Raw genomic sequence first — 11,772 nt, forward strand, 5'->3', positions numbered from 1 at the left:
TGCTTTTCTCTTGCTACTTTCAGAATTCCCTCTTCATCTTTGACATTTGATAATCTGATTAGTAAGTGTCTTGGAGTAGGTCTATTTGTGCCAATTCTGTTTTGAGTACACTGCACTTCCTGGACCTGTAATTTTATGCCTTTCATAAGAGTTGGGAAATTTTCATTGATTATTTCCTCTATGATTCTTTCTGCTCCCTTTCTTTTCTCCTTTTGGGACACCTATAACATGTCTATTCATGCACTTCATGTTGTCATTCTTTTCTCTGAGCCCCTGCTCATATTTTTCCATTCTTTTCCTTATCTGTTCTTTGCATGTAGGATTTCAGTTGTCCTGTTCTCTAGTTCAGTAATCCTTTCTTCTGCCTCTCCGCATCTGTTGTATGTCTCCACTGTGTTTTCATCTCCTCTGTTGTGCCTTTCATTCCTACAAGTTCTGCCATTGGCTTTTTCAAGCTTATGAATTCTTCCTTATGGTCACCCAGTGTCTTCTTTAATCCTTCATCTCTTTTGTTGCATTTTCTTTCAACTCATTGATTTGTTTTAAAGATTTGTTTGAACATCTTTTATTAGTTGTTTCAACTCTTGAATGTCAGTTGAGGTGTTAGTTTGTTCCTTTACTGGGCCATATCATGTTTCCTGGTGTGGCTTGTGATTTTTTGTTCTCTAGGCATCTGATTTTCTTGATTGATTTACTCTGGAGGTTGTTTTCTCTCTTAGCTTTAGGTATCCTTTGATCTCTATATTTCTTAGTTTCTCTCACTGGCAAGTTGTCAGATTGGCTCTGTCCCCATATCTCCCCCTGAATCAGGTACCCACCATGGCCTGCCACAGGGATGGAAGGTAGGCACTGGGCACCACAGCAAGTTCACTGTGTGTGGCAATACAAATCTGCTGGCTTCCAGTGGTGCTCTATTTTTCACTGGCCAGCAAGACATGGGTTTGTTTTAGAGCACCACTTTAACAGTTGGATCTTCCATATTTCTCAGCCAAAACAGGGCTGGGTTTCTGGGCAGAGTGTGTAGACCAGCTCTTATGGTTCTAATAAAGGGTCTGAAGCATCTTTTTAAAAGTATCCAGCAGACGGCTCTAGTTTTGTAACTTTATCATCCTCAGAGGCTGCTTTGCCTCTGAGCACAGGCTGTGTCTGCAGAGGTGAGCTGAAACTGTAGGATCCCTGTGCCCTCACTTTGCCGGCCAAAATCTGGCTCAATGTGGGGCTCCACCTGTGGCAAAGTACTTCCTCAGCTGACCCAGTACTCAGCTGTCCCCAAGGCGAGGAAATGGTCAATGGCTGCTACTTCCCTCAAGGTGGAAGAAGGGTTTTCAGACCCAGGGCTGTAAACAGTCTCTGTTAACGTTTTCTCAGTCTCTTTTCCCTCATGGACCTGGGCCTTTAAATGTCCTCCCCTACCCCTGGGTCTTCAAACAGTGAGGATACACTGCTGTGAGAGATTTTAAAATCTGTTTGTGGGAGAGTTCCCGTCTGCTGATTCTGTGCCTTTCCTGCACTGAGCCTGCATGTCGGGGAGGGGAGAGGACTGGCTGGGCTAGGATGGAAGATTCCTACCTGATATTTCTTCTTTCTTCATTTCAGCATCTGAAGGGTCCTTCTCCAGTCTATATCCTCCTCCAGAGTTTCACACAATTCAGAATTGTCCTTTTATTCATTGAATCTCTGGAGAGGAGTTTTCAGTAGCTGTTTACATCAGCATGTCGATGATGTCACCACTTCACCAGTTTTTAATTTTTTTCTGTGCTCTTCACCATGGTTATTTGACAATTCCCATTTATTTGCTTACTTCTTGAACAAACACACTGAGTGTGAACCAGACAGCAAAGAGGAAGGGCAATCGGATGGCATGCCCCCAAGAAGCACACATCAGACAGGGGTGGAGAAGTAAACATTCATCGCACTACTTGTTCTTACAATGCTAGGTACAGTACTACTAAGACAGAACTCAAAGTGAAGTCCCCTAAAACAAAAGATTGGGAGGGCAGAGTCAATGAATCAGAGAAGGCTTTCCTGCAAATTGCCACTTGAGCTGTGGTTGATATTGAGGATAAATATTTTTGGTAAAGTAAAAGACATACTTAAATCCATAAAGAAGCAAGCAAGAAAGGAACACTCAAGGACATAAAGATGCACATAGTTGAAGAGCTAAAAGTCATAATGAAGCCTACGGTCTTGGAGAACTGTAGTAAGTTTTTGGAAGCAGTAACTAATACTAGCCAGAAACTTATGAGATATGTACTATTATCATCATTGTCATATCACAGATGAGGAAACTGTGGGGCTGCAAGTCTAAGCAAAAGCTTAAAGGTGAGATCCAGGGTAGAAATCCACACTCCTTGGCTCTACAACTTAACCATTGTGCTCTTAACTTTTTGTGCTCATGAGTTCAGAGAAGAAGGCAATTGTGGCTCAATGAGCTGTAAGATCAATAGCCTTTGAGTCTCAAACTTGGTAGAAAAAGTCCAAGTAATTTTAAGGTCTTTACATTTCTACATTTTCTTGGTAGAGTATATACTCTATTTTGAGTGGAAATGTATTAACCACAAGGAGCCTAAAGAAGAAGCTCTTATAATTTAAGCACACACACAATATATGGGATCCAGGACAAAATCAGTTACAGTGAGAATGAAGATGGAAGGAAAGTATAAGAGATGTTTGGGAAGTGGAATGGACAGGGTCATTGGAGGAAGGATCAGCAGATACAATGACTTAGGTTTCTGACTTCAGTGACTGAATGGGTGGCCCCTCTTCTCTGCAAGATGGTGAAGACAAGAAGTACAGATCTGGGGGGAAGGTCATTAATGTGGTTTAGGACGTGTCAGCACTGGGCTTCCAACAGTGGAGCTGAAGTGACATAGAGATTTCTTGAATATAGTGAAAAAGGCCACATCCAAAGATGAGGAGAGTGGCGTGAACTGACGGCAGTGATGCCCGACATCAAGGATTGCAAATGGTGCAGCATCCCCTGGTGGTCACCTACTGCTGGCCTCACTCTCCTCTATGTTCCTGTCTTTTATGCCACAAACTGGAAATCCTGCCTGATCCTGTGAAAGTTAGTTTCTGTCCTGCCTCATCCTACCTCAGGCAGAACACACATCCCCTGACTGAAACATTGCACCATCAAGTTAGCAAATAAATGGGTTCCTATTCAGAAATCCAGTCTGTCACTTGTTCTCTTGAGAAATTCAGAGAGAATGGAGAGGCGCTCTGCTAATAAAATTGTAACAACAAAACACATAATTAACCATTACTTTTATCTTACATGATCATCTTACATAATTCTCCATACATCATGCTCTGACAACTGTGTTGGGATCACCATTTATGCAGTTATGAAAATATTTTTCTTCTTTGGCTAGGTCTATTTTTTCTGCACTCTTCAGATAATTTTTATTTTCATATGTGGTGGCTTGGCTTAATTAGGAAATCCATTATCTTTCTTGATATGTTTTGGCATAATTCCTTGTGTTTTATGTCATCTCTGAGTTACCAAAGGATTGGACAGTACTACTTTATTGACACCCAAATTGTATTTTTTCTAAAAAATGAAAAGAAAGAAGGTTATCTTATATTATTGATAATTGTGCATCAGAATCTGGGAAATTGTAAATATCTTTATATATCACTTGCCTAGTTACTGCACCCTTTAAAAAGTGCCTCAGTCACTGCCCTCCCCCCTACGTGGGATCAGACACCCAGGGAAGTGAATCTCCCTGGCAACGTGGAATATGACTCCCGGGGAGGAATGTAGACCCGGCATCGTGGGATGGAGAACATCTTCTTGACCAAAAGGGGGATGTGAAAGGAAATGAAATAAGCTTCAGTGGCAGAGAGATTCCAAAACGAGCCGAGAGATCACTCTGGTGGGCACTCTTACGCACACTTTAGACAACCTTTTTTAGGTTCTAAAGAATTGGGGTAGCTGGTGGTGGATACCTGAAACTATTAAACTACAACCCAGAACCCATGAATCTCGAAGACAGTTGTATAAAAATGTAGCTTATGAGGGGTGACAGTGGGATTGGGAATGCCATAAGGACCAAACTCCACTTTGTCTAGTTTATGGATCGATGTGTAGAAAAGTAGGGGAAGCAAACAAACAGACAAAGGTACCTAGTGTTCTTTTTTACTTCAATTGCTCTTTTTCACTCTAATTATTATTCTTGTTATTTTTGTGTGTGTGCTAATGAAGGTGTCAGGGATTGATTTAGGTGATGAATGTACAACTATGTAATGGTACTGTAAACAATCGAAAGTACAATTTGTTTTGTATGACTGCGTGGTATGTGAATGTATCTCAATAAAATGATGATTAAAAAAAAAAAAATAAAAAGTGCCTCAGGTGGGCTGATATCAAGAAGTTTGGGGAACTATTAGTTTAAGATTATATTTCTTCAATTAATCAGAAAATTATATTTCAAAAATGCCACAAAAATGTGGTTGGTGCTCTGTCTCCTCCCTAATCCCTAGATATGCTGGCCCTTCCTCTCACTTCACTAGGAATATTCTGTGTTTCTTTTACAGACACTACTTTCAGCTCCTGCTTTAGATGTAGATATTCTTCATGGTTCTGAACCTGGCCAGATTTTTTTTTACAGTGCCTTCTCTTTGTTGAATGGCTATTGCTACTCTTATGATTTCATGCTTCATCAGTAGGCTGGTGGATTGAGAACTGAAAAATCAAGATGGTCAAATAGATCTATGGTGAGCAGGCCTGAGTGCTCATCTAAAGGCACATTAGTCTTTATCTGGTGGGCACTTGAAACTCTCCTTCCTCTACATTGTTCTACTCCATTATTTCCCTCTGAAAATGGAACCATGTGCATTTTTAAATCTTGCATTTCTTTTATCCCAAACATATGAAAATCTCCAACTATGTTTGGGGACAAAATCAGAGGTTAACATGATCTTTCAAGCATTCACATAAGGTTAGATTTTGCTGGACAAAAAGGGAAACTATGCTTATAATTAATTAATTTGGTGGAAAGATATTTGAAGCCCTAGATCAATTTTAAGAATCTCCCAGGGCTAGGGGCAGGTGCTGATTGCCATGAGACGATTTGGTTGCAAAAAGAAAAGCAGATGAGATGCCTCAGAATAAAATATCAAAGTGAAAATTCATCCATATGGAGGCAAGATTTCCTAATAATATCTATATGGGGCTTTCCTAAAATACAGATCCAGTAATGCCATCCCAATAAAATCTGAATTTCACAGGGCAAGGGTTTTGCCTTTTTTCATTCACCATATATACCATCCATCATAAACAGTGCCCAACATGCAGCCAGACATCATTAAATATTTGTTGAACAAATGAATAACTTTCCTAGCTTGAAAATCTCCCAGCTATAGGTTAAAAACCAAAAGCAACGCTGAATAGCCTAACAGTCTAGATGACTCCAACTCTGCACCCCCCCCAATTTGCTATTCTTATCTCAGTGTACATCCTTCCAAATGCCTCCCAAATCCTAATGACCACTCATATTTCTCCAAAGTTGTGTTTTTATGAAGTCAATCCAGCACTTCTTCACTGAGTACGTTTTGCCTAATTCACTCTCTATTTTTAAAAGCATGTGAACATTACACACCATTTCTAACTGGGGACATGAGATAGTTGCTATTCTTACCATCCTGTACTTAAGAGGGCAATCTCGGCTCTCTTGCTATGTGATTTGGGGAAGTCACTTAACCATTTTGTGCTTTAGTTTCCACCTCTGTAAAATGGAGGCAATAACAACCTATTCTTTACAGGACTTTTGGATGAATCTAATAAACATCAAGCATTTAAACTATTAAACACTATATCACTGTGCATGTTAAGTATTTAATCAGTCAGCTATTTCTGGGTAACAAACACAAAAACTCAGTAGGCATTTACTGCTCATCCCCACTCTGAAGGCTGGCTATGTGGCTGGATCTGGTTGTGGGCCCCCGAGGCTTGGGTGCAGGTGGCAGGTGCACTCCATGCACTCACTCTGGGACCCAGACTAAAGCTGCAGTTGTCACCTTGGGATATTCTTCTCAGAGCATGGGTAGGAAGTTCCCAGAAATCCACACTGCCTCTAAGTTTTAGGACCAAGATTGATGCTGATACACTTCACCCAATTCCATTGACCAAAACAAGTTCATGACCGTGGGCTGGACATTCTGTCCTCTAATGGAGATTGCTGGGAGGATGGGTGAATACTTCCTGCATAATAATCTGATCTGCCACTGCAATTTTTATTTTCTATGTTCCTACCTCTCATGTCCTATGCTCCAGCCACACTTCAGTTATATAATTTACATAAATGCCCTCTGCCTTATTATTTTTTTACATTTTTTTAATTGAGATTGTTCACATACCACGCAAGTATCCAAAGATTCAAAGTTTACAATCAATTGCCCTGGTACCATCATACAGCTGTGCATCCATCACCAAAATTAATCTTTTTTTCAATTTTTAGAACATTTTCATTATTCCAGAAAAGAAATAAAGACAAAAAAAAAGGAAACTCAAATCCTCCCATACCCCTAACCATCCCCCGTCCATTGATGACTCATAGTATTGGTATAGTACATTTGTTACTGTTGATGAAAGAATGTTAAAATACTACTAACTGTAGTATATAGTTTACAATAGATATGTATTTTTCCCTACATGCCCCTCTATTACTAACTTCTAGTTATAGTGTCATACATTTGTTATTAACTTCTAGTTATAGTGTCATACATTTGTTCTGGTTCATGAAAGAGACTTCTAATATTTGTGCAGTTAATCATGGACATTGCCCACCACAAGGTTCACTATTTTATACATTCCTGTCTTTCAACCTCCAACTTTCCTGCTGGTAACATACGTGACTCTGAGCTTCCCCTTTCCACCACATTCACTCACCATTCAGCACTGTTAGTTATTCTCACAACCTGCTCTCATCATCTCTGTCCATTTCTAAACATTTAACTTCAACCTAGTTGAACATTCTACTCATAAGAACCACCACACTCCATTCTTTAGCCTCATTCTATATCCTGGTAACTTGTATTTCATGTCTATGAGTTTACGTATTATACTTAGTTCATTTCAGTGAGACCATACAAAATTTGTCCTTATGTGTCTGACTTATTTCACTCAATATAGTACCCTCAAGTTTTCTTCATCAGCCCATTTTCTAAAGACAGTTTTGTTCCCACCATACATTCAGTCCTAAGTAAACAATTGATGGTTCCCTGTATAGTCACGTATTTATGTATTCCCCACCATCACCATTATCTATATAAGGACATCTCCATTTCTTCCACAAAGAAGGAGGAAGAGTGAAAGAAGGTAGAGAGACAAAGAAAAAGAAAACAGAAACATATACAAAAAAAATGACAGCTGGGAAGCAACAAAAGGAAAGATATCATTAAACTAAAGTAGGATAAAGAATCAGACAATATTACGAATGCCAAGAGTCCCATACCCCTCTCTTATATCCCCCTCTTATATGCATTTAGCTTTGGTATATTGTCTTTGTTACATTAAAGGTAGCATAATACAATATTTCTGTTAATTACAGTCTCTAGTTTGCACTGATTGTATTTTTCCCGCAGTACTCCCCTATTCTTTACCCCTTGCAAGGTTGACATTCTTTTGTTCTTCTTAATGAAAAAAACATATTTGTACATTTTATCACAATTGTTGAGCACTCTAGGTTTCGCTGAGTTATACAGTCCCAGTCTTTATCTTTCCTCTTTCCTTCTGGTGTCCCACATGCTCCTAATCTTCCTCTTTCAACCATACTCACAGTCATCTTTGTTCAATGTACTTGCATTGATGAGCTACCATCACCCAAAATTCTGTTCCAAACCTCTCACTCCTGTCTTTTCCTATCTGTCTGTAGTGCTCCCTTTAGTATTTCCTGTAGCACAGGTATCTTGTTCACAAACTCTTTCATTGTCTGTCAGATAATATTTTAAATTCTCCATCATATTTGAAGGATGGTTTTGCCAGATATAGGATTCTTGTTTTGTGGTTTTTCTCTTTCAGTATCTTAAATATATCACCCCACTTCCTTCTTGCCTCCATGGTGTCTAATGAGATATCTGCACATAGTCTTATCAAGCTTCCTTTGCATGTGATGGATTGCTTTTCCCTTGTTGATTTCAGGATTTTCTCTTTGTCTCTGACATTTGATAATATGATTATTAAGTGTCTTGGCATAGGCCTATTCAGATCTATTCTGTTTGGGGTATGCTGTGCTTCTTGGATCTATAATTTTATGACTTTCATAAAAGATGGGAAATTTTCAGTGATTATTTCTTCTATTATTGCTTTCGTCCCTTTTCTCTTCTCCTCTCCTTCTGGGACAACCATGACACATATATTCAAGCATTTCATATTGTCATTCAATTCCCTGAGACATTGCTCATATTTTTCCATTCTTTTCCGTATGTGTTCTTTTATGTATAGGATTTCAGGTGTTTTGTTCTCCAGTTCCTGAGTGTTTTATTCCACCTCTTAAGATCTGCTGTTGTATGTCTCCACTGTGTCTTTCATCTCTTTTGTTGTGCCTTTCATTTCCATAGATTCTGCCAGTTGTTTTCTCAAACTTTTGATTTCTACTTATGTATGCCCAGTGTTTTCATTATATTCTTTATCTCTTTTGCCATATCATCCCTAAACATTTTGAATTGACATAGCATTAGTTGTTTCAACTCCTGTATCTCAGTTAAGTGTAAGTTTGTTTGTTTTACTGGGCCATATCTTCATTTTCCCTAGTGTATGTTGTAGTTTTCTGTTGTCTAGACATCTGGTTTCCTTGGTTACCCTAATCAGGTTTTCCCAGATCAGAACTGGCTCAGGTCCCAGAAGGAGGAAACATTCAGCACCAGGTCTCCCTGAGGGTGTGTCTTAGAAGACTGACACACCCTGTGAGGCTTCAAGGTGCTGTGCTTTTCCTAACCTGTCCAGCAGGTGGCGTCTGTCAGCCTGTCACTCCCAACTGGTGTAAGAGGTGTGACTCCTTTAATTCTCAGCTTAAGTTGTTTCTGGTTTGATTGTTTTCCCCCAGGCCCTGGGGTCTGGTTCTGATTGGAAGTCTGGTAGTAGAGCTGGTCACCACCTCTTTCCTCTTAGGGAATATACACCCCCCCAGGGAGTTTGCATTTGCATTTAAGTAGGTTCTTTGTCTCTCTGAATCTGCTATCTCCATCCTTGTCTGGTTCTGAGCACTGTGAACTGAAAATGGCTGAGGCTTTCTCCACTGAGCCACTCAGTTTGAGAGAGAGAAAAAGGAACAGAAAGCACCCTTTCAGGGTCAGTCCATGGCCCTCAGTTTCACCTGTCGGCCAGAGATAGCACCTGGTCCTCTGGCCTCCCCCTCCCAAGAAGTATTGGAAGTTCCCTGGCTCTTTAAGGTGAATTGTTACTAAAAGCCTCTGTCTGCTTGTTGGGGATTTGCAGCTTGCTTTGAGCAGTCCATGTTTGCCAATTAAAACCCCAGTTGGAACTGGACTAAGTATATTCACTTGTTCAGAGAGTGTTGCTCTCTATCACAGCCAGGCTTTGCAGATCGGGCTGCCATGGGGGAGGGGACTCCAGGCTTGGGTCCACAGTTTCTACTCACAGATTCCACTCTGCGATCTCAGACATTCCTCCCAATCCAGGTTGGTTCATGATGTTTGACAGTCATGGTTGTCCCTCAGCAGTTATTCCAGATCATTTACTAGCTGTTCCTTGTTGTTTATTAGTTGCTCCAGGAGGACTAACTTCCACTTCTCTCTATGCCGTCTTCTTCTGTCTCCCTGTGCCTTATTTTGCACCTGAGTCTTCCAACACATGGAGTGGGGGCCTGGAGTACTCACCCCACTTCCCCCATTTAGCCAGGCTTCTTGTCCCTCCTTCTCCCCAAAGGAGAGGATGATCCCTTAGACAAAGATTAGTTTGCCCTGCTTTCTGCTCTCACTCTGTTGCATACTCCCTATATTACATCATGCATCACACATGTATTTGGATACAGGAGGTTTATATCCAAGGGTCTAGTACTATGCCTGCCTTCCACAGAGCAGGCTCTCCATGGATATTGATGGAATAAACAAATCTTCTGGCAGAATTTACCAGTGTTGCCTAAGTCAGGTGAGCAACAGAAACTTGATGGAATGTGAGGCCAGGCACTAGTGGCACAGATGCTGTGCAAGAGGTAAAAGGCCTCAGTGCTGAGAAGGAGGTACAACCAGTGATTAAGGAAGATGTCAGGGCCAGTGCCCAGTGTTTTGTATTTAATCTAAGTCTTCAGCAGCCTCAAAACCCTTGATAGTTTCCATTTATAAGGCTGATGTAAACCAAGAAGAGACAGAGGCCAAAGGGATCTGTATGGATGACTATCAGGCATTCAGAGTCAGCCCAGGTCAGGAAAGACATAAAATCCAAATGGCAGCCAAAAAAGGGCTCAAAGTATTCACACCTAAAATTGGTGATGATGGGGAACAGGATAACAAGAAACACAATTAAGGGCAAAGAGGGCCATGAGCAAGATAGGATGTCAGCGTGAGCATGCTTGCAAGATTTAAGGTCAAGTGCATGAACAGCGAGAAGATGTTAGAGTTCAAGACCTTTCTACCCACAGGGGTGTAATGTTACTGAATAATGTGGGACCAAGAGAGCACCTGAGAGCCTGAAGGGATTGTGTATGACCACAAAATAACAGGAGTAATACTTCCATAAATATGGCTGCCATTTATTGTGTCTAAAATGTGCTGGCAAATGCCTAAGAACTTTGCATGTATTGTGGTATGCTATCCTCTTAACAACCCCATAGAGACCATATTATTTTCCTGAGGCATCTGTCTTCGTTTTCCAGGCTGCTAAGAAAAGTGCCATACAATTGGTTGGCTGAACAACAGGAATTTATCGGTGCACTTTCAGAGGCTACAGAGCTTACTTCCTCTCAGATTCAGTAGCACTCAAATCTATCCAGAGGTTCCTCAGCTTTCCTGTCACGTGGAGACATCCTCTCCTTTCCTTTCCAGGTTCCTGCTGACTCTGGCATTGGGGATTCCCCCTTGCAGCTTTCCCCTATGTCCAAATTTCTCCTACCTGCAAGATTCCAGTAATCCGGACCAGGACCAGATCTTATTCAGTTGGGCCACACTCCAGCTAATGTACTCTACAGATCCCACCCACAGTGGGTTCACAACCACAGCAGTGTGGGCCTAGACTAAGAACATGTTTTCTCAGGGGAGCATAACTCAATCTGCCACAGTGCCCCTGGCTTAGAGAGCTTAAGAGGCATGAACTGGTTGGTGCAGTGGAGAAGACACGGAGGCCAGAGTCCTGCTTGCACTAGGGCAGCATAGATCCTCAACAGCACATTCATTTGGTGGGGTCTTTGGGGAGACCCCTGGGCTTGGTGGGCACTCGTGTGTCCAGGTTGCATCCGCAGGCTTGCCTATCAGGAGTTCACAGAATTAGACTTATTCTAGACTCATCCCCAGGGAACTTTTTATCTACTTCTATACTTCCTACCTTGGTCTCAAGAAGGGTGCCCCAATGTCCTGACCTGGCTTACTGAAAATACTTAAAAGTTCAGAGTTGAAAGGTTCTGGGGAACAGTCATTTCCAACTTTTGACAGGGGGCTTCCTCCCTGTTGGATCAGTAATATGCTCAACCATTAAAACAGTAACCAAGTAACTAATTTGTCACTAGATGTGACTGCAGTGGAATTTGAAAGGAGCCCATCTTTGATTTCTATAAGCAATTGTGGGAGTTTGCTGATATATTATATAAAAGAAAGAGC

This window comes from Choloepus didactylus, chromosome 14, assembly GCF_015220235.1.
Source record: "Choloepus didactylus isolate mChoDid1 chromosome 14, mChoDid1.pri, whole genome shotgun sequence".
NCBI lineage: Eukaryota > Metazoa > Chordata > Mammalia > Pilosa > Megalonychidae > Choloepus > Choloepus didactylus.